The sequence below is a fragment of the Desmodus rotundus genome, chromosome 5, assembly GCF_022682495.2.
Source record: "Desmodus rotundus isolate HL8 chromosome 5, HLdesRot8A.1, whole genome shotgun sequence".
In the NCBI taxonomy this organism is placed as follows: domain Eukaryota; kingdom Metazoa; phylum Chordata; class Mammalia; order Chiroptera; family Phyllostomidae; genus Desmodus; species Desmodus rotundus.
Window position 1 is genome coordinate 123299896 of NC_071391.1, and position 23529 is coordinate 123323424.

The window sequence follows — 23529 nt, forward strand, 5'->3', positions numbered from 1 at the left end:
GTCCCTGAGGTCCGGTAGGTATGGCAGAGGCGGGACTAAATGAAGTAAATGGTAAGGAAGGGTTGGGTCTCACTCAGTGGGCGGTGTTTGATGGATAGTTGACCTTGCCAATTGAAGGTGGTCACCGATACCCAATGGAACGCTTATGGGCGGGGAAAACACTACCGATTACAAGGGCGGCCGGAGTGGGCGGTAAAGCGATGATTGACGGCCTGCTCAGCAAACCGAAGACAGCTAGAGGCCACGCGGCGTCCTAATGGGACGAAACTGGGGGCGGGCCCTGCCGAGGGGCGGGGAAGACCGGGGTGCGGGGAGGGGGTTGCAGAAGGAGCGGAGCGACTGCTGCTCAATGGCGGAAAAGCCGCCGGTGCTGTGACCGCCTCGTCCCCCTAGCACTTGCGGGGGAGTTTCTTGCCGGCGCGGTTGGAGTCTCTGTTTCTCAGGGTTTGGTGGCTGGAAGATGCTCCAGAGAGACGAGGCTGCGGCGGAGGAGGTGGCGGCGGCCGAATCGGCAACGGCGCTAGGGTGGAGAGAAGGCGGCGGCGGCGGCGGCGTGCGGGGCCCGACGGTGTAAACAGCCCCTGAGGTGGCGGAGGCGGTGGCCGAGACCCCGAGGGGGAAGCGGCGACTGAGGCAAGGTCGCGCCTCCGTTGGAAGCCTAGGCTGAGTGCAGCAGGGGGGGCTCTGCGGCGGCGTGAGCGGACGCCCTAGACCTCGCCTCTCTCTCGCTCCAGGTAAGGCCGCTCGGCGCCCTGCCTCTGGGAAAACCGCTCGAGGGCACCGCCGAGGCCGCAGACGGTTTTCGGGGTGTCGCGGAGCTGCGGCCTCTGCCCGCCTAATTCTTGCTTCTTTTCTTGTGCCGCAGGGTAGGGGGAGCGAAGCGCCGGGCCTGGCTCCTGGGTAGGCCCCTTCCCCAGCCGCCGCCTCCGCGCTCTGCCGAGGCTGGGAGAGGCTGGTGGTGGGGAATTTCAGTTTACTCCGACGCCTGGAAGTAAATTGCTTGCCCCTGTTCTCTGCTTCAGTCTGCGAGCATCTCGTGAAAGCGCTGGGGCAACCCCAGGCCTTAACCCATCCCTTCCTGGTGCATTCCTCTTGAAAACACTGCCTTTTCCCATTTGTTTCCTCATCAGCTTCTGCCCTACTTTGCGCTCCACTTCACTTCCTTGTTAAATCTCTCTCGCTCTTCTGTGCCTGCGTCTCACCACCTCCTTCCCCTTAGTGGCATTAAATCGTTTCTCTTTCTCTCCTCCGCAGACTCCGGGCTTCTCTTCCCTGCCTTCCCTAGCAGTCCTTTTCGGATGTCATTGTTTTTAGCCAGTGAAGTTCTTAAATGAAATTGCTACCCCAAATCTACCCGAGGACCATTAAGAGTAGACTCACCAGCTTTATGTGGCAGATTAGTTAAAAAAAAAAAATTTAACTGAGCCTACCATCTTAAAAAAAAATAATCAAACGTAGACTGTGAAAATAATACTGAAGTAATACTTAAAATGAAGAGCTCAATGAGTGTTGAAAGCAGATTTTCTTTTTTGAGTTTATGATCTTAAATGTCAGATTTAACAGAACTAGAACATTTGCCCATCTTATTTGGCAAAAGTGCTTCTTAAGCGTTTAATAGTAGTCCAGACTCATCAGTATTCAAATTAGCTTAAAAACAACTTGAAAACTTTAAAAACAAGATATTATAGGAACAGCTAGGAAGCTGTTTTGATGAAGTCATAGTTAAAGACCTTTTAAAATAGGGTCCGCATGTTTAATGTTTCAAAATAAAGTTGGCAGGAGTCTTGTAAAAGGATTATTTAGGAATTTGAGTAGTCTTAGTGTTATGTAGCTATTTTGGGAAAAACATTCTTTTTCAGTTAACAAACGTTTACAGCTCGTGTGATGTAGAATTACTGAGGTTTATTGTGGGATTAACACAGGAACTCATTTTATTGAGCTACTGCGTGGATGTAGAAGTGGCAAATTGTTCAGGAAGACAGTGTAAGCCAGTATGTTGTCGGAGATGGAGAAACATGCCGTCGACACTGAATGTTAATAGACATTATTTAATTTACTTCTCTGTTGTGCAATAGTGAAGTTCCTATTGTTGGCCTACTTTTAAATAGAGCATTTCTAAGTGAATAGTGAGGCAAGTTATTCTAATTATAGTAGTCCTTTCCAAGTGAACGAGCTTTTCTTTTAAATATAGTTGAAATTATACTACTAAAATGGTGATTTTTAAAAGAAACTTTTTTAGGCCCCCTGTAGGCACGTTTCAAAAGTATTTAGAACCTTTTTTTTTTTTTTTAAGTTAACATTTCTTTCAGGGATAATCCTGAGTTTTACTGAGCTTCTTACTTTCAATGTTTTGTCCCTCTTTTTTTTAATGCTTGTTTGTGTTTTCTCCTCTTCATTTATTTTTGCTCTCAGAAAGTCTTATCTCAGGTTCTGCAGTGGTTCTTTATGTTGTTGCATTATCTGCATGGATATGATGCAGATATTTGATCTTTCATACCCATTAGTTAGGATCTCCCCAGTTTCTTACACATTAACCTTTGGATCTGTTCGTGTTGTGATTGTTCCCTTAGGGGTGACCAGCAGAGCTTACAACACCTGTTTTCTTAACTGGGTGTCTTGATTTCTATGAAGATTCCAAGAATAGGTGGAAAAACCTCTTCAGTTTACCTGACAGTCAGTCATGTCAGTAAATACAATTCTATGTTAGGGTTTCACATTTATAATCACCACATTCCTTAAGATTACATCATCTGAAGGAATGGTGTAGTGTCTAAATAGCTGTGCTTCTAAGAACACCTGATTCACAAGTTGACGTGGTCAGGCAGAGTGGTACTTTTTGGAAGTTTATTTTCCTATAATGTCCATTTTTAAAGCAGTGTTGAATTCAAATGTGATCCCGATCGACTACCTTTTGGCACTCTTGGGAGAGTAGAATTTGCCATGGGATAGTTAGTGATGGTGGAAATTCATTGAAAACTGGCTGAGCCAACAGTGGAAGGATCGCAGGCATGCCCTTGTACATGGGTTGGTAAACATTTCTTTTGTTCTACATGATGCTGAGAGTGAATTTGTCCCCTCACATTCATTGGTGTTAGTTACACATGTTACCTACATTATATGAATATTTGTATGTTATATATACCTGAATATTTGTGACATGACCTGGCACAGAAAGTAAAATAGTATAATTCTAACTCTACAGTTTTAACTTATTAAAATATAACACATGGTATTTTACTTTTCCTGTGAAATATGCCTTTCACAAGTTCACAGATTTAAGCAAAAATTAGTTGGGAAACAGCTGATAATATCATACTTACGATAGTTAATTTTTTTTTCAAAAGGAAAATTTATTCAAGTAATACAGTACTTGGCTTAATATATAAAATTATAATTAGTGATAAGAGAATTTGGAGGAATATGGTTATTTCTGGGTTTTCAGTAATATTTTGCATTGTACTTGATTCTTTTTATTTTTTCCTTAGGTAAACTAATTTTAGAATTTGGAATGAAACAGTACTGCTATTTACATTAGTTTTACAATTATATTGTAGAAAGTGTGTGTGTGTGTGTAGTCGTCTGTCCAGAAGGTATCAAGTCATATAAAATGAAAAATACAGACATTCATTGAAGAAGACACAAGAATCATTGTACACAGGACAATGATGCCTCAGTCCCCTTTTAAAGTAGGCACCTTGGGACCTCACACAGTTCTCCCAATTGCCATCAGCTGCTCTGTCATATTTTCCTGAATTTCATCAACAGTCTGAAATTTCTTCCCTTTCAAAGGTGATTTTAGTTTTCAGAAAAGCCAGAAGTCACAGGGTGCCGAATCTGGGCTGTAGCGGGGCTGAGTCACCTGGGTGATTTGATGTGTCGCCAGAACACTGCACAAGATATGATGCGTGAATGGGTACCATGTCGTGATGAAGCTGCCAATCACCAGTTGCCCATAGCTGTGGCCTTCTGAATCATCTGAATAGTTTAGTTGCCACAGAGGAATGTTCAAGCTTAACGCAAAATTTGATGCAGATTTGTTGTTCTACTTGCTCAGTCATTTTGAGTGTGACAGCCACACAGTACACATGCCCACTCAGTGGCGTCTGCTGACCTCACTGATGGTACAGTGAAGTCATCTTTGTTCACACATGTGCATTGCCAGTCCACTGTCCTTGGCTGACAGGTTACATCAGTGTTGTGCAAACCAGTCTCATATTAACAATGGCTGGACTTTTTTTGGGCAGACCATATGATATGTATAGTATCAGCAGGATTGTGGATTAAGAGACCTAATTAATGGGGCAAAATGAGATAAGATTATTACAAACTGTAAACTCAGGAATTACAACCGAGACTACTTCCCATCTCACTATCCTGTACTCAAACTAAAGAGTGAAAGTAAAATAGGGTAGATTTTGGAAATAATTGGTTTTCTAATTTTTACTTGAGTGTCATAAAATTTATAAAACGACAGTTTGTTATCAGGTTCTAATAGCAGATCTACCAAGTAAAGGTAAAGAAAAGGGCTTCACAATCTGGCTTTATTTTTGTTGGTTACATCTTTATATCCAAATACTGATTTAAAGTAACTTTTGGTCTTTTAGATTAAGTATGCTAGTATCTCTGGTTAGCCATTTTGGAATCTTTTTTTCAAATGGAACATTTCTGATGTGATTTTACTTTGTATAGATTCGATATGGGTTACATTTTTCAACATTCCATCTGTATTCTCCCACCCCCCACCAAAGAAAACCACCATTTAGACTGAGTGATTTCATCAGGTAGTTGAATCATTGTTATGATTAAGAGAAGATTTTACTAAATTCTTGATAATGTCACGAAGTTTTCCAAAGTGTAGTCTATATACTGCAGTTTCATTTCTCAGGCTAGATTTTAAGATTTAGCTTTTAGTGTCATCTAGCAACCTAGGAAACAAATACTATGTGGTAACTCATACTTTTTTTTTTTTAAGTTTTGATTTAGATTTCAGTGTGTTTTATTTCTCCCCTTCAAGTGAATGTTAATAACAGACAAATATTTTGCTCTAAATTATGGTAAGTCATACCAGGAGTTCTCCAGTAACTTTTTATTTGTTGCAGCTAACATGTGACCACATCTACAGTATCTTTCTTCTTGGCATAACATACACCTTACTTAACTTACAGAATTATCATAACAATCGGAGTATTTTAACTTATTAACACATTTTTAGACATTTAACATGATTTGTAATATTTAAAGAACTGTTTATCAATTTAAGGCTTTTATGACTTACTAAATAGTTTAATATTCACTTGCTAATAAGAAAATGGAATCTAAGTTCCTTTGATCTTTATTAAAATATCAAGATTATATTTATTGGCTTTAAATTGATTTGTTTCTTAAAGATCTTAAAGTTTAGAGACAACACTAGTTGGAAAACTTGTTTTTCATCAAAAAGAAGATCCACTATAACATAGTCTGATATTTAAAGGAGAGAGCGACAAACATTGGCAGATTTCTATGGATATTATTTAAGGAACTTCTCCTCCTCTTAGAGATGGGGCCAGTTATTGGCAGTGGTGTAGGGAGGATAATGCCTGTTAGTAGTATTGCTGTGTTTTATCTGTGTAGAACATCCTCCACTTCAAAATAGGTTGTGAATGAAAAGTGCATTTGATAGAAATAAGAAAAAAACCTTTTCCTTCATGGAAAGCTTTTATAATGTGGTCATGGTGTCAGGTATAATCAAATTTGTGATATAAGAAAAAACCCAAGTGAAGAGATTTTCTTTGTTAGGTAGTACATATAGTAGTCCCCCCAAATGCACGGTTCTGCTTTTTGCAGTTTGAATTACTTGTGGTCATATTATCTGGAAAATACCAAAAAATATTAAATGGAAAATTCCAGAAATAGGCAATTCATAAGTTTTAAGTTGTGCACCATTCCGAGCAGTGTGATGAAATCTAGAGCCGTTTCCTGGTATGTAAATTATCCTCATGTTGAGCATATCGACTGCACTTCGTCTCATCACCTAGGCCTCCTATCGTCATCTTACATCATCGCAAGAAGGGTGAGCACAGTACAATAAGATATTTTGAGAGACCACACTCACAACTTTCATTACAGTATATTGTTATAATTGTTCTATATTGTTGCTAATCTTTTACTGTGTCTAATTTATAAACTTTATAATAGGTATGTATGTATAGGAAAAAAAGTATATACAAGAATCAGTACTATCTGTGGCTTCAGGCATCCACTGAGGGTCTAGGAACACACCCTTCATGGATCAGGGGAGACTACTGTACCTGAGAAGGTTTGCTAAAGGATATGTACAGGTGTACTCCTGATGTTGAAAAGGGATACTGTATTTTGCCGTGTATAATGTACTTGCATGTTTTGTACGCAGTATACACGGGATATCCATGGTATGTAATCATTATACCCATGTATAATGCACATCCTTATTTTTCCCTAAAAAATTTGGGCCAGCCCTGGCTGGTGTGGCTCAGTGGATTGAGTGCCGGCCTGTTCAAAGGTGTCAGTTCAATTCCCAGTCAGTGCACATGCTTGGATTGCAGGCTGGGTCCCCAGTAGGGGGCATTTGAGAGGCAAATACACATTGATGTTTCTCTCCCTTTCTCCATCCCTTCCCCTGTCTCTAAAAATGAATAAAATAAATATTTGGGCCCAAAGTGCGCATTATACACGGCAAAATACGGTACTTAATAGATGTTCTTATGAGTAGGAGCATCTACGAGTATCCATATTGCTCATGGTTGCTTAACCTTTCTTGGCAAAGAGTTTTGCTTTCCCCTTTTTCTGATTAAAGCAGTCAACTTTGAATTACAAACTGGCATATCTGTTGAACACAGGTGACCTTCCTTCCCTTACAAAGAGGAAATAATTAACTCAGAGCAACTCTAGATGATAGTCTATATGGGAGGGGAGATCAAGTTTAGATGTGAGAGGCTTTCTATTACTTTTACTTACTCCAGGCAACCAACCTACAAGGAAGTAAAGAATTCAGTATAGTTTAATGGTATTTGGTCTGTAGGTAACCCGCACCCCCAAACATTATTCTTACATTTACTGAATGCTTTTTAATATGCAAGGAACTATTACAAGCTGGAGACTCAACAAAAAGGACAAAATCTCTGCCCTCACAGATTTTCCATTTGATAACAAACTCTCTTCCTTAATTTAAATTGTGACTGTTTCCTTTGTGGATGGCTTAAATTATGATCGGAAAATCTGGGATCTGTGGTGTTTTCTACACTGCTTAAAAGCTGTGATTAGAAAGAACTTCACTATTTTTAGCAGAGAGGGAAGAAGAGTTTTTCTGTAACTGGACAAAAACTGGAATATGAAGAGAAGAAGTAGGAAGGGGGAAATACTGTTGTACCTAAGGTTAAAAATAAGCCAAAAATAGAAAAGATCCCTATATTATGCATGAGGACAGCTGGGGGCTTCGGGTGTTTCCATTCACTGTTCAACCTTGAGTAGGTAAGTTCCTGGACAGGAGAATGGGAGAAAAGTTTACATAATGGGAGCAGCGTGAACAGCACCTTTAACAAATCTGGGTTAAGTAATTTGGGACATACCTATAAAATATATGTCATGATTTATGTTTCAAAAAGACCCTATTTCTGTTCTTTGTAAGTGTTGTATAGCTGAAAGATTAGTGATTGATAGTGTCTAAAATACATTGTCGCTGACTTGTGACTGCTACTTCTGTGCTTTGGTTATTTGACAGTTCTGTTGCAGATAGCTGATGGAGCCAATCTGACTCTTAGTTTATTGTGTTCAAATTGGTTTTGTCTGTGCAGTTGTCACTGTTCCCCTTAGTTCCATGGTTGGTGGTGTATTACTCAAAGTTACGTTTTTGTTTTCCTGCATTGTAAATTTTGCATGAGATTGTCCTATTGCATCTAGCTACGAAGCAGATGCTTCATTTCTTCTTTGTGTTTTATAGCTTTCCTAGTGATGGTTCAGTTTGGTAAAGATGTCTCCTCCCGAGTTGACACAAACATTGCACACTTAAAATAAGTGTGAGAGATCTTTGGTTTTTGTTTTTTATTTTAATGCATACTGTTTTTTTGTTTTCATTTGTGGGTCATTTAGTTAGTCTCGTGTGATTTTGCTTGTTGGAGTGAACTGAGATTTTAAAGCAAATCAACTTGTGTGTTTATTTCAGTGCCCTAATATAATAATGAACACTAGTTCCATTCATGACCTAAGAGATCGTTTATAGCACCCAAAGAAGCCTTCATATTACTAGTTTCACATTTGACATATTTTCTTGTAACTGTATTTATCACTATCAAAACGTTGATGTGGTGCTACGTTTAATCACCAGGTTGAGGTGGTGACTGCTAGATGTGTCAGTGGACAAGGAACATTTTCTCTTTTGTAATTACCAGGTTATTCATGGCGTGTTTTATTACTATGCAAAGCCATTTTGCCTTCAGAGTTTCACTTGGATTTACTGATTTCTTTTTTAAAGAAAGGATCTCAACTGAATCACCACACTGTGGCTCATTGGCCAAATTTGGCCTGCTGCCTGTTTTTGTAAATAAAGTTTTATTGGAACACTGCCATGCTCATTTGTTTACATATTTTCTATGGCAACTTTTCCACTACAATGGCAGGATTGAGTGATTGTGACAGAAGCCATATGGCCCTGTAAAACCCCAAATATATATATATATATATTATTTGGTTCTTTGAGGAAAAAAAATTGCTGACCCTTGACCTAGGATGTATGTATTGTTTTTTCTCATTGCAGTGGTAGTGATTGTATAAAATTGGTGTTTATATATTTGGTGTTTATATATGTGGTGTTTATATGTAGCTTCTCTCGTACCCTATAATGTTATTCAAGGTATAATTGCTTTTAACATGGTTAAAATTGTGAAGTTTTTGCTTATGTCCCCAATATAAAGTATATCTAATTAGTGTTATACATGGTATACAAATTCATATTTTAAAAACAAAGCAATTGTAAAAATGTATAAGGAATAATAAACACCGAAGTACCCACAACACAGCATAGTTTAGGAAAAAGAAATTACCAGTATAGTTGAAGCCCTTCTGTGTATCAGTCTTCCTGTTTTTTCTATTCTTTCTTTCTCGTATCCTGAATTTTGTGTCTACTTTCATATACGTGATCTCAGTATAAGTTTGTTATAGCCATGTCTGAATAGCATATAGTTGTAAGAGATTTTGTAGTTTTTGTACATGAGCATATATGAAATCTTTTTTTTGCATTTTCATTTAACATTTTTTGAAGTTCTTGCTGCTCTGTTCCTTTTTAAATAGTATTTCATATGTATTACATAGTATTCCATTGTATGATTATAACACATTTTGCCTAGTCTTTCTGGATGGACATTTGGATTATTTTTGTAATTGTAAGCAATAGTGTTAAAACATAATTTACATGTCATTTTTATATGTATATGTGACAGTTTCTCCATAGCACACACTTGGGAATATAATTGCTGAATTGTAGGCTGTTCTCCTTTACAACCTACCTAGATATTTCCAAATTTCTCCCCAAAGCACCAATTTGTACTTGCACCAGCGGTATGTAAAAGTTTTCATTATCAGTGTTGTCCCATATAAATATAATGTCGGCCATACATGTAACTTAAATTTTTCTGGTGCCACATAAACAAAAAAGGAACAAGTCAATTGTAGTAATATGTTTTATTTAATGTAGTGTATCAAAAACAATTTCAATGAAAATAATGAGATTTCTATACTGCTTTTCTATTAAATCTTTGAAGTAATGTATATATTTTATAGTTAACAGTAAATCTCAATTTGGATTAGCCGTATTTCAAATTATTAGCAGCTACATGTGGCTAAGAATTAGCTACTCTTTAGCTACTGTGTGAGACAGCACAGTTCTGTGCCCTTGTCCACATTTGGTATTGAGTCTTTTTTCCCTTCACTCTGATGAGAGAGAAATGCTGTTTCATTGTGACTTTAGTTCTGTATCATACTAGTTTTCCTGTTTGGAAATGTGCTTTTTTTTCCTAGTGAGGGTAAACATTCTCACGTTTTTTTGGCGATTTGATTTTCTCTTTTTGTGTAATTGCTATTATTGTTTGCCCTATTTTCTATTTTCTGTTTGCTTTTTTCTTTTTTTAACATTTTTTTATTGTTATTCAAGTACAGTTTTCTGCCTTTTCCTCCCACTCCTCCCCACCACCCCAACCTTTCCCACCTCCCTCCCGTTTCCACCCCTCTGGTTTCTTCTTAATGACAAAATCTTGTAGGCATAAATATAGATTTATTTGGTGTTTGGTGTTTTCATTAATTGCTTTTAAGAGTTTTGAAGGATTAATTAGATGCTATATCTGTAAAATGACATACATTTTAACCTAAAGGTAATTTAAAAATAACTCCACAGATATTTGGATTGAAGTGAATACTTTGAAGCATAGAACAGTCTAACCTCGGTTCTTGAGTGTCTTGGTTCTTGAACAATTCGGTTCTCAACCACTTGCTCATGGAAAGAATGTCCTAGTTGTCTGAGAAAACTTTGAGTATCGATTCTTCCCCGACAGCCCTTTCATGCTGATACCTGTATGATTAGTCAGGCGTCTCTCAGGCGACAAAGGAGATTCGGTCTTCGAACAAATCGCGTGTCGAACAGTTTTCTGGGATGAATTGAGTTCGAGAACAGAGGTTCCACTGTACTTTAACAGAAATTTGGAGTGGGGGAGACGGGGCTTGTTTTATACTTAAGGTAAATAACCCTTTACATATACATATGTTTTTTTCTCCATGCAGTTCTCCCTTTTTTTCAGCTTAGTCTACTCCTAAATAATGGAGTAGACTCAATTATCACCAATATATAATATTTATAAAAATACATTAAAGGTGAAACTAGTAATATGAAGGCTTCTTTGGGTGCTATACTACTCTTTTCCTTAACCGTGAGCCCAAGGACCCCTAGGAAGAGCTAGACTGAATGGATTGTTGTCTAGACTCAAAGAGGCTTTCAAAAAGGTCTGTAGGGGTGGAGAGTTGATGATGCTTTGTGTGGAACATTTGGATAAACCAGGTGATAAATTTATTGATGTGCTTTCTGTCTGTAGTAAGTAGATGTAATTGGCTGGGTGCTTTAAATGTGAAGCACCAAAAGTAAAATTGCGGGAAATTAAGAACTGCTTGTGCTTAAATGTTACAGTAGATGACGGGGGTTAACCAGTATTCCAATAGATTTTTAGCTCTCTGCCAATTCAGTATTTTTTGTTAATGTTGGAATGGCTGACTAGGATATCCTTTCTTGAAGAAGCATCTTTCAGCATAATGTGTATTTTACTCAGTACCTGCTGGGTGCCAGTGTTAAAAGTTAGGGTAGGAGGGGAAATGGAAAGCCAAGATGTTAAAAGGAATATGGATAATTGTGTAGGACTGATGAGAAGGTGGGATGAAGGGTTGGGGGTGGCATTAAGAAGGAGCTGTTATTTCATAGCTTAGCTCAAAAGAACGTCGGACAAAATTGACCACGAGGTGGGAAATGAGCATGATGTACTTCTTGCACAAGGCCTATGCAGGGCAGATTAGAGAGGGAAGTTCCGCACTGGGCATTTTCTGCTTAATGTCATTTAGGGACTAGGAAACCACTACATCTTTTGGAGACAGTTAAGGCATGGTTTAGGGAAATCAAGCTGGTGGTAATGTTCAGGGTAGGTTGAAGCTTGAAGCAATGGGAGTTGAAGTCAGTTGAGCCCAAATAGGAGGCCATTAGATAATCCATCAATAGGAGTTGATGCTCAAAATAAGGCTGGAGGATAAGAGAGACACTTAGAAGGAGGATTTGATGGAACATACTAATGGTATGTAGTGGTCAGATTTATATATATAAGATTAATGGTTTCTAGTCCTTGTCACTAGAAGAGGGATGATGAATAAGTAGATTAATAGGTAGTTAATGGGAGTAGGTAGGTTGGGGTATGAAGGTGTTCAGTGTAGAGTGATTGCTGAAAGAGTGAGATTGGATCAGAGGGCAGATGCTGTGTTTTTGGTTGAAGGCTAATTACTGTTTTGGAGGGCCCACTTCCCTCTCGAATGTAGGAGACTGAAGGAAAAAGAATGTAGTGTGTTTCAATTGCTCGTGTTTTGAAAGTCAGCAGAAGTGTCGAGTTTCATTAAGGACAGGGTGATCAGCAGTGTGATCTACCACAAAGTACCTTATTTTGAGAATCCTGCTTTTTAGGACCAGATGATGTATGAGCTCATTCTACCAAGCAAGACATCAGTGTGCTTGTTGTTTTACCAGGAATACTGGTGATTTTCACACTGGTATGATTACGTATTACGTCATGACAGACATTCAATAGAAAGCATTCCGTATTATGTTGGTCATGATGTTACCAGTGTAAATAGGACTATTCCATGGGATCACGAGAAAAGCATTTTGGGGACCCACGCGAGGGAGGATGAAAGTGTAGTGGTAAGATTTATTGGAGTAGAAATAAAGGACTGCCCCTAGGTGTGTCCAGTGGCTCATCCATGACCAGGTGGTTCAGCTCTGTCCCACTGTGGAAGAAGTCAAGCCTTGTCTTCACCAAGCCCAGAATAAGGGACAGGGTCCAGAAATTCTGTGCCATTGACTTGGTGTTGGCAGGACATCCAAAGGTTTTGTAGTTCAGTTCAGCCTCTGTTTGCAGCTGTACTGCTGCTTCCAGGCCCACACTTGGGGGCTGGACTTGGAGCCAGGCTCTGCTGCAGTGGAGAGAGAGGACCTGAAGCAACAGGCAAATGGGTGCTACCCAGACAGACCTTTGTTAAGCTTGGATTATATTACTGGATTGGCCAAAAAGTCCATTACATATTTTCCATAAGATGGCTCTAGTAGTGCTTAGTTGTCTTTAACTTTACTTGAAACAATTTTATTAGATTGTATTATGACAACTGTCATATCAGCATGCATTAAAAAACAAAAACATCAAAATTGGTGAATTTTTGTGCAGCCATTTTAATATTGGAGATGGAAGAAAATATGCAACATTTTCAGCATATTATGCTTTCTTATTTCAAGAAAGATAAAAATGCAACTGAAATGTGTATGGAGAAGGTGCTATGACTGACCAAACATGTCAAAAGTGGTTTATGAAGTTTCTTAGCACTATTGATATTTTGACCAAATCTTTGCTTTGGGGCTCTCTTACGCATTGGAACATGTTTAGCAGCACCCCTGACCTCTACCTACTAGAAGCCAATAGCAGGAGATAGCTGACATACTCAAAATATCTAAGTCAATAAAGTTATTGGTGAAAATGAAAAATGAGTCTTTTATTTTATGGAAAAAAGTGTAATGGACTTTTTGGCCAACCCAATACCTCAGTTTTGGAGAGAGGCTTTCTTTCAAAGTAACCAGTCTCTTTTCCTAATTCTAGGGGGGCTCATGCTAGGTCCTCCTCCCCTCCAGTCTCCTACATCTTCCAGGACTCTGTATCCCTTATTCAGTCCAATCCTTTTCCCAGGCTAGGCACCTACCAGGAGCACGTGGTTATCTTTCCCCTTCCTCTCCTCCCCTCCCCCAAGGCACAAAATCTTTACCTTTCTCTTTTTCTCTCCTAAGCTACAAGGGCCCTTTTGCCTCTGTAACTTGTTTCCTGAGCCCATTTCTTCTACCTCTGTGACTTTCTAAATAAACTTTGTCTTACAGACTTAGCTCTGAATTCTTTCCTAGCCAAAACTCAAGTATCAAGGTTGCTGAACCAAGGTCCAGTCTAATGCCTGGTGCCCTCTTTCTGCGCCATGGAAGATTCACTTGTGGATCATAGGACTATAACTAAGCATTAGAGTTGAGTTCTGTTCCGCTTCACTAACTACTCATAAATACAGCACTAAAATGATTAGGCAATTAAACCTATAAATAAAATTTCTTTTGAAAGTCTCATGAGACCTATGCTGTCTGATAGTTTTCTTAATTTGCTTTTTATAATCTGGAACCATTTACGAGGGAGAAGAAAGAACAATGAGAAGTAAAAAATCATGTTGCCCTGAACTTACTGTCATAGCGGATTGGAAAACAGCTGGGTTTAGGAACAGCAGCTATTTATTCCTGGGCTTGTTTGCTGAACTAAAAAGGTGATATTTGTCAATATGTTTGAAATCAGTCTTGTAGTAGAACAATCAAGCAGAAAATCATGACGAAGTCCAAGGTATCTTTAGCCCTTGTTTCTTCATCCAGGTCGGTAGTCAGGTGCAGATAGGACGTGAACTCCGTGTGATTTTAGCACCATTAGCTGAAAAATTCACTGTTATGCTCCAAAGGGAAATTCTTTTACCTTAGAATATTAAGCAGGTAACCGGTGACATGTTCTTTACACAGACCTACAGTACTTTCAGGTTTTGCCTCACCCCTTTTTCCAAATCTATGAAGACCTGAAGTTTTTAATAGCCATGGAAGCAGTAAAAAGGAACAAACTTCTATAAACACACATAGATGGATCTCAGAAACATGCTAAGTGAAAGAAACCAGACACAAAGGAAGGAGTGCATACTGTGTGATTCTATTTACATGAAATTCTAGTAAAGGCAAAACTCTTCGACCTGCAGCACACCAGTGATTGCCTAAGTCTGGAGGTTGTGGCGAGATGGACTTCAGAGGGGAAGGAGAGAATTTTTTCTGGTGATAAAAATGTTCTGTATCTTTATTGTGGTGGTGGTTACACAAGGTTATATGTTGTCAGAACTCATCAAGCTGTATACATAAAATGGGTGCATATTATATGTAAAAGAACAGCAACTAAGGATCTTCAAGAACACTTGGACAGTATAATGGAACTTTATGGATTGGACTCTAATGTGAGGTTTTCATAGTGAATTGGCCTCCCCCACCCCCCCAGTAAAGCTGTTTAACATTAGTGATAGCCCTTGATGTGACTAAAGGAAGCAGTACATAAGGGATGGTAATTCCGATAAATGCAGTGATCTTATTATATTTGAAATACAAGCAAATATGTGTGTGTATGTATAAAATCAACTAAAATGTTCTGATAATATCTAGTTAAGTAAATTTTTTTTCCAGAAAGTCATTGAAAACATTTCAGAAATGAAAAAGCTAATAAAGAATATTTAAAAACAGTTGAGCCTAGTTGTAAAAACTTGAGAGTTCAAGATATTATCCATAGGATAATCATTCTCTAAACATCAGATGTTCTTTGGTTTGTCAACTTACATATGGATAGTTGATCCTGGCACATAAACTGTAACTTCTTTTCCATTTGAATACATTGGATTTTATTTATGTATTAGGTTGGTTATGGTAGAGTGTGAGGTATGCCTTGTGGCTTCTCATGGTAGTGATAGCTGATACTTTTAAAGCACTTTTCCATCAGGCACTGACCTTACACAGTTAACCTGCATTATCTTGTTTATTGACTGCAACAACTCTGAGATATGGGTGTTTTTTATTACTCATTTAGAAATAATTAGGTCAGAGTTAGACAGTGAGCGGTCGACCTGGCATTTGAACTCAAGTCTTTTGTGCTAAAGCTCATACCTTAAAACAAACAAACAAACAAAAAACTAAACAAGTCTTGAGAGGGAGAGTGGTGATTTAAAAGAGAGGGCATGACTTGGGGTTTCTGTAAATTCTGTGACTCCTGCTAAATGGATTTTTGATACCCAAGAATCTGGTGTTCCTACCTTTTTGACGTCCATGATGGGTCTGAGCTAATGGCCCTGGCGGCCATTGGGAATGAAGTTTCTGCCATTCCTCCAACATTCTGGCTCTTTGTCCTTTGAGTACCCTTTCTCCTGTTCTTCCTCATCCTCTCTCCTAACATCCTTAAGTCATTGTCTCAAGTTGGGTTCCTCTGGAAGGCCTCATGGGAACAATATCCCCTGAGTTCTTGTGTGTTTGTAGAGTTTGTTTACACTTTTTTGTACTTGAAAGTCAGTTGCTGGATGTAAAATTTGTGGTAAATATTTTCTTTCCTTGCATATCTTTTTTTTTTTTTTAATCTTCACCTACGGATATATTTATTGAGACAAAGAGAGAGAGAAAGAGAGGGAGAAGGAGAGGAACATCAGGCAGTTGTCTTCTGCAGGTACCCCAAGCAGAGATTGAACCTGCAGCTTTATGGTCTATGGGGCGTCGCTCCAACTAACTGAGCCACTCAGCCATGTCTTTCCTTGCATAGCTTAAATATCATTATTTGCTGACATAAAGCTTTGCCCTCAAAATTTGACAATCTGGTAGAGCCTGAATGCATATTAGTAGTCACAGTTCAGATATGCATGTAGTCTTAATTTTTATAACACAGTATACATAGCCAAATAGTGATGTTTTTGTTTTTTCTCATTAAATTTGCAGCTAAAACAAAATACCACTGATGACACAGCTGTTTTCCATTTTGTGACCTACCTTATCCCTATTGAAGGGCTAGGGTAGTGGTACTATTTCCCTAATTTGAAATTTCTAGCTACGCTTTTGAGTTAGAACAAAAACATTTAAATTATTCTCATATCTGGTAAGCCTTATTTATCATAAATTAATTTCACAAAATCTGTGACTTTGTTTTCATAATCTTTCTAGAGCTATACTTTTCAACCAGTAAGTACTATTTGTTAATGAGCAAGTATGTTTCCTTTAAATTTGTTTTGCCTTAGGTTTCTTCTTTTCTAAATACCATTTACTAACTGTAACTGGCTTTTTTTTTAAATTTAGAGAAACATCTTTCATGTTTTATAATGGAAAACAAAGAAAATAAAGTTAAGTTTATTTTGGTGATCTATTGAGTGGTCTGTACAGCTCAGTAAATATTTAACGGTTTAAAAAAATTAATACATGCACAGTTTAAAAAGTTGTATGAAAGTCTTATAACAAAGACAAATACTGCTCTCCAGAAAAAAACAATTTTTTTTGGTAATATCTGCGCGCTCTTCTGGTAATTGCATTGTCTTTAACAAAAATGCTTATACAACTATTTAATGATTTTTTAAAGTTAGATATTATCATTTAATTTTCTGCTATGGAACTTCAAAGGAATTTTCTGTTTTCTGGTTTTGCTGATGGGAAGTCCCATGGCATTGTGATTCTTGTTTTTGTCAGTGACTTTCTACCCTATTCTTGGCCCAAAAAGCTTTTTTTTTAATAAACAATTTTTAATTGTGGCTAGAAACACATAAAATTTAATAACCTCTTTTAAATGTACAGTAGTCTTAAGTATATTAACATTGTGCAACAGATCTCCAGAACTTTCGTTCTGCACACGGAAACTGCGCCCACTAAACAACAGCTTGCCTTCATGTGCTCCCCTCCGCCCTTGGTAGCCAGCCACCTTTCTACTTTGTGTTTCTAGGAATCCGACAACGTTAGATACCTAATGTAAGTGGAGCCAAACAACGTTTGTCTTTTTTGTGACTGACTTCATTTAACATGACATTCTCAAGGTTCATTCATGTTGTAGCATGCAACGTTTTCCTTCCTTTTTAAGGATGAATTCATTGTATGTATATACTGTACTTTGTTTTCATCATTCATTCATTACATTTGCATTCATCATCATACTTACCTGGCAGGGGAGATACCATGATCACATTTTCATTCATCATTTGCCATTGGACACTTGAGTTGCATTCTTGTCTTGGCTATTGTAAATAATGCTGCTGTGAATATCGGTGTGTGAATATCTCTTCTAGACATTTCAATTCTTTGGGGAGTGGGATTGCTGGATCATATGGTAATTCTACTTTTAATTTTTTGAGGAATCACTGTATTATCCCCAAAAGCTGAGTTCTGAACTTGTCTAGGAGTCTTTCATCACTTTTAATTGCTACTTGCATAATTAAACTGGGGATCCTTCCCTTCTGTTTTGTTAATTAATCACCATGTGTACATCTGTTTTACAACTCAAAAGATTTTTGATATCTTTACTCATTGATGGTGCCATCTTCTCTTTCCTAAGTTTTCATTGTTTGTTGTGTTCTTTAAAATAATCCCTTAACTAACATTTTGAATGGTGTATTAGGAGGGATGAGTGATAAATGGCTGTTTCATCTGTTTTGAACAAGAAAATCCTTTATTACGTGGGCTGATATATCAACATGAATGATTACTCTCACTAAAAAAGTATTCAGTAAAGAATTAGATACCATAGGGCATTTGTTTGGTATGCAGATCATTATTTAGCAATAATATAGAGACGTTTAAAAATACTGGATTTTGAGAAAATACTGAAACTTTAAATTTCATGTCTCGTGTTTTCTAGCACTTTTGAAGCTGTTCTTTCCTTTGTCCCTAAAAGCTTTCTTTTTTCTTTTGTTTTGAAAGTAATTTTAAGGAACTCTTAGTTTAGTAGGCAGATAAATTTAAATGAGTTGATCTTTTATTTGTAAGTGTTAGACCAGGCATCTGTTAAAACAGAAGTGACATTTATTTTGGCTAAACAGTTTCTGTTCTGCATATGTGTTTACAGAGCTTTTTCACACTCCATAAATTGAACAGAACAAGTACTCATATTTTTGGATTGACTAAGTTTTACTGTAAGATTTGTCAAAGAAATGGCTATTAATGACCATTAAATAGTAAGAGAAACCGGTGCAGAAATATTGTGTTCGAATGAAATTTTACTGAGACATTAATTTTTTTATCAGTGTATGCAACTTTTTGAACAGAATGAACATTTTCCTGCAGCATGAAAATTTAAGTTGATTCTTGTCATAAGGATCCATGTGCCTATTGTCAAGATTTAATGGACACTAACTTTTGCTATGTTTGCTTCTGACTGCTCTCAAAAAGAAAATGTTAGCAATTTTATCTAAGTATTATCACTCCATCTCTTTTTCCCTAGAAGTAATTTATGATCAAGTTGGTCTTTATAGTAGTTCTAGTTTTTATACTAGAGCATGTCTTTAATACTTTTGCTGTATGTTCACACATCTAAACTAATCTGTTGTTTTGTCAATTTTGTAATTTTACATCATAAATATCATCATACCTTATCCAGCTAGCTTTGTGTTTGAGATTTATTCATGGTGATAAATGTAGATTTAACCAATACTTTTAACTTCTGTAGAATGTTACATTGCATCAGCATCATTGTGTGCTTCTCCTTGTACATAAGTGGTAGTTTCTCTAGGGTGGGTACTCTATAAATGGACCATTCCACAGGAAGTTAATGTGCATCTTTACCAGCTGTTACTCTGAGTTTTCTGGTGTTCTTCTGGTCCCTGATTCTCTATGGGTGACCTGTTTTGTTTTGTTTTGTTTCCTCTGGGAATTTTCAGGGTTTTTTATCTTAACAGTATTTTGAAATTTCAGTTACCTTTTTGTTGTTGTGGTTCTACTTTTAGTTTTGCTAGACACTTTCAATCACTTATGTTTTAGTGCTGGGAAATTTTTCTGAATCATGTCTTCAATAAATTCTTCTTTTTGCTTTTCTTGTTCTTTCTGAAATATCTTAGTTCTACTCTGAACTGATCTTAAAACTTTCTTGTATTCTCTCCCATTTTGAGTCTCTTTATTTGGGGTGGGAATCTAATCTTTTGGGTTGTTTTTCCAACTTGATTTTGTCACCTTTTATTTTAAAAAGTCTGTCCTCATTTTAGTTCATAAGAGCACTTTCTTTTACTCTGAAAAACATTTTTATAACATCTCATTCTTTTGTCAAGAATGCAAAGCTTTATTTCTCTTGAGGGTTTATTTATTTATGCTACTCTGCACTGTTTTTTTCTTTCTGATTTGTGTTTTGATTTATTATGCTTCTCATGTTGGATGTTTTCCTTCAATGTCTGGTGATCTTTGCATGACTCTTCCTGTTGACGTTTGGAGGGTTTTTGTGAGTGGATGAGGACTGTCATTTGGTAGGCCTCCCTGGGTGTAGGGTGACCTGACCACACCATTTTGTTGAGTGTTCCTGGGTGTCAGCTGAAAGTACTTTCTCCGGTACTACCGGATTTCCTCAGAGAGTAGTAAAACTGTTGCCTGCCTGAGGTTTATAGAATTTCTGAAAGTTGAGTTGGGAAAGAAGGATGGAGGGTGTCAGCATTTATTATGCAAATTTATAGCTTACCTCTCTGGTTTTCAGTAAGGCTTCTTCCTATCGTGACTCTCAACTAAATCTGCTGTCTCTAAATCCAGAACCTTTGCAGTCCCGCCTTTTGAAAGTAAACTTCTGGTCTTTTGTCTTGTGTGGTAGTTTTAATACATATCTCAAATTCTTTTTTAATTTTCCTGTGTGAGAGGTTGGGTCTGTGTCCTCTACTCTAGAATGTGAACTGGCCTAGTGACTTGCTTGTAACTGACTGTAGCACCGGTGACACTCGGAAAAGGCCAGGTAGTTTCTGCCTGGTTCCCTTGGGACACTCCTCTGGGGACAGCCAGGTTCCCTGTGTTGAATGAGAAGTCTGGCTTCCCTGAGGTAGGCAAACCGGAGAGGCCACAGCAGGCTCTTCTCAGCTCAGCCAAGTCCCTGCGGAATTCCTAGCGGAACAGCTCCCCTCTACTGCCTATCACTAAATGAGTTTTCAGGTGAATACTTATTCCGCCAGCCAAAATCTGAGAAACTCCAGGTGGGAACTGCCCAGTTCAGCCTTACAATGAATGAGCCACTATAGATACATTATTATTATTAACTGAGGCCCATGTTTACTCAGGTTTGGTAGTTTTTTTGTTTTTTTTTTTTTACCTAACGACTTTTGTCTCTTCCAGTATCCCATTTAGGATTCCATTAAGTCTCCTTAGGACCCTTGTGACTGTGGGAGGTGCCCAAACTTGCCTTGTTTTTTAGGACCTTGATAATTTTGAGGAGTAGTGGTCAGGAGTTTTATAGAATACCTCTATTAGGATTTGTCTAATGCTTTCCTTAAGATTTGACTGGGGCTTGGGGGGAGAAGACCACAGAGATGAAGTGCTATTTTCGTCCTATTACAGCAAGAGGACTCACTGTGAACATGATTGTGACTGTTGATGTTGACATTGACCACCTGGCTGAGATCATGTGTGTCTGGTTTCTCCACTGTGCAGTTATTTACTCCTCTCCCCCCTTTTTGTGCTCTTTGGAAAGGGAGTCTCTCTGCCCAGTCTAAGGTATGGGAAATTAGGTCTACCTATTTAAATGTGGAGTACCTACCTAAATTATTTGGAATTTTTATGCAGTGGAGATGTGTCTGTTCGGTCCCATTCATTTATTTTAATCCAGGTGGACTCATGGGTATTGATTTTATACTTTGGGTTATAATTCAGTACTACTTTATTGTTTATTTTGTTGTTATTTTCGATCTACCATAGGCTAAGAGTGATGAATTAGGTTTGCTGTGTTTTTGGTTCTTTCTTCTAGTTATTACCTGCAATTTTTACTTATGGATTTTGGAATTGTGTTGTTTGGTTTATCATAACACTTAAGTTTTCTTTGTGGATTATGTTTCTTTTAAATTGGATATGCCCCGCCCCCTGAATATGACCTAAATTTGCTATGAATTTCTTGGCCATGATTTCTTTTTTTATTGCATTAGTTGCCCATATCTTTTTATCTTTCATGTTCAGCCTTTCTGGGTCTGCTTATTGTGGGTGAGTTTTAGAATGTAATATGTAGCCCTGGCCGCGTGGCTTCGTCGTCGGAGTGCCATCACCAGAGGTTTTTTGGTTCATCCTCCAGTCGGGGCTTGTACAGGAGGCAACTGATCGCTGTTTCTCCCTCACATTGATGTTCTCTCTCTCTCCCTTCCTGTCTCTCTCAAATTAATAAACATACTGGGTGAGAATTTAAAAATAAATGTAGCATGTAGATACATGGGGTCTGTTTTGGAAATTCTTGTTTTTAATAGGCGAGTTTATATTCATTAGCATGACACTGTCTTCTGAATTGTTTCTGCTGTCTCTTTTTAATGTTCGAAAATTTAAAATATTTTACTGTCTTTCCTCGGGTCATGTTTTTTCTTTCTGGGACTACACATTTTATAATTTCTGTATTTCTTTGACGGCTATCTTCATAATTATGCAATAAACTGAAATTCTATCTTAATGATATCTAAAAGATATGGCAATTAGTTTACTTCTCGTGTTTTCTACTTCGTCTTCTACCACCTGCTTTTGATTCTTTAATTACCTCTCTTTAGTTAATATATCTCTGCCATTTTATTTAACAACTCTAAAACAAATTGACCCTCTTTCCCTATGAAAGAAGAAATTCACACATACCTCCTATCTTTACCTTCATCTCTTTCCTATACCTTCCAGTAGTGTTAGTTATTTTATTATTTCCTCTTATGATTTATGTTTATCATCACTTTAGTCATTTATTTTTTTATTGTTTATTTTCCCAAGACTTTATTGATTTACTTCTTAGAGAGTGGGGAAGAGAGAGAAACATCAATGTGTGGTTGCTTATTGCCCACCCCCTACTAGGGACCTGGCTCGCAACCCAGGCTTGTATCCTGACTGGGAATTGAACCAGCGACATTTTGGTTCACAGGCTGGCACCCAGTTCACTGAGCCACACCAGCCAGGGCCCCGTTAGTCATTTCTTGTTTAGCTGAATTTGCTCTCTTAAAATACAACGACAAGATGCGTCTGGAAAAAGTCCCGCCAATGTTAATATAACGAGAACAGTTTGTGCAACATGGATGTAACTTGGCAGCCAAGGAGAGGGGACTGATATACGCATGCACGAACAGTGATGACTTCACTGTACTGCTCAGTGGGGGCAGTAGATGCCTTTGAATGAGTGTGTGTACTGTGGCCATTGCATTCAGAATGACTGAACAAGCAGAGCAACAAATCTGCATCAAATTTTGCGTTAAGCTTGAACATTCCACTGAGGAAACTATTTGGATGATTTAGAAGGCCACAGTTATGGGCAACTGGTGATTGGCAGCATCATCATGACAACATGCCTGCTCATGCATCAGGTCTCTTGCAGGGTTTTTTGGCGACACATCAGATCACCCAGGTGACTCAGCCCCGCTACAGCCCAGATTTGGCACTCTGCAACTTCTGGCTTTTCCTAAAACTAAAATCAGCTTTGAAAGGGAAGAGATTTCAGACTGTGATGAGGTTCAGGAATATACGACAGGGCAGCTGATGGCGATTGGGAGAACTGGGTGAGGTCTCGAGTTGCCTACTTTGAAGAGGACTGAGGCATCATTGTCCTATGTACAGTGTTTCTTGTATCTTCTTCAATAAATGTCTCTTTTCATATTATATGGCTGATACCTTCTGGACAGACTGTGTGTGTGTGTAAAATAAAGGGCCTAGGAGAATGAAATTACATTCTTGCATGTGTGGAGGAAAACTTTTTCTCTGTCCCTCTGTGTTCAGTGATTAGAGGTCTTGTGAAGTAAACTGAAGTAAAAATGTAGACAACAAAGAAAAAAGATGAAGTTTATTTGTGTATGTACATGGGATCTCAAATAGGTAGTTAGAATTTAGAGTTTATATGCCACTTTAATGAGGAAGGGGAAGGAGGGGAGAGGTACTTATGGAGAAACAAAAGACAAATAAATAGGTCTTTAGGAGAGTGGGTGGGGATCTTCTGGTAATGTTTGATTTCTTAATCTCAGTACTGACTCTCA

At 38.0% G+C, this 23529-nt stretch overlaps 1 protein-coding gene across 3 annotated transcripts in view; it reads left to right on the plus strand.

Annotated features, from left to right (window-relative positions):
- The first annotated feature begins 314 nt into the window (after positions 1-314).
- The window catches only part of PPM1B (protein phosphatase, Mg2+/Mn2+ dependent 1B), a 61190-nt gene continuing 37975 nt past the window's right edge, over positions 315-23529 (plus strand). For all 3 annotated transcript variants that reach the window (XM_024552871.3, XM_024552870.3, XM_024552872.3), the window contains exon 1: positions 315-734. The gene's annotated coding sequence lies outside the window, so the exon portion shown is untranslated. The remainder of the gene's footprint in view (positions 735-23529) is intronic.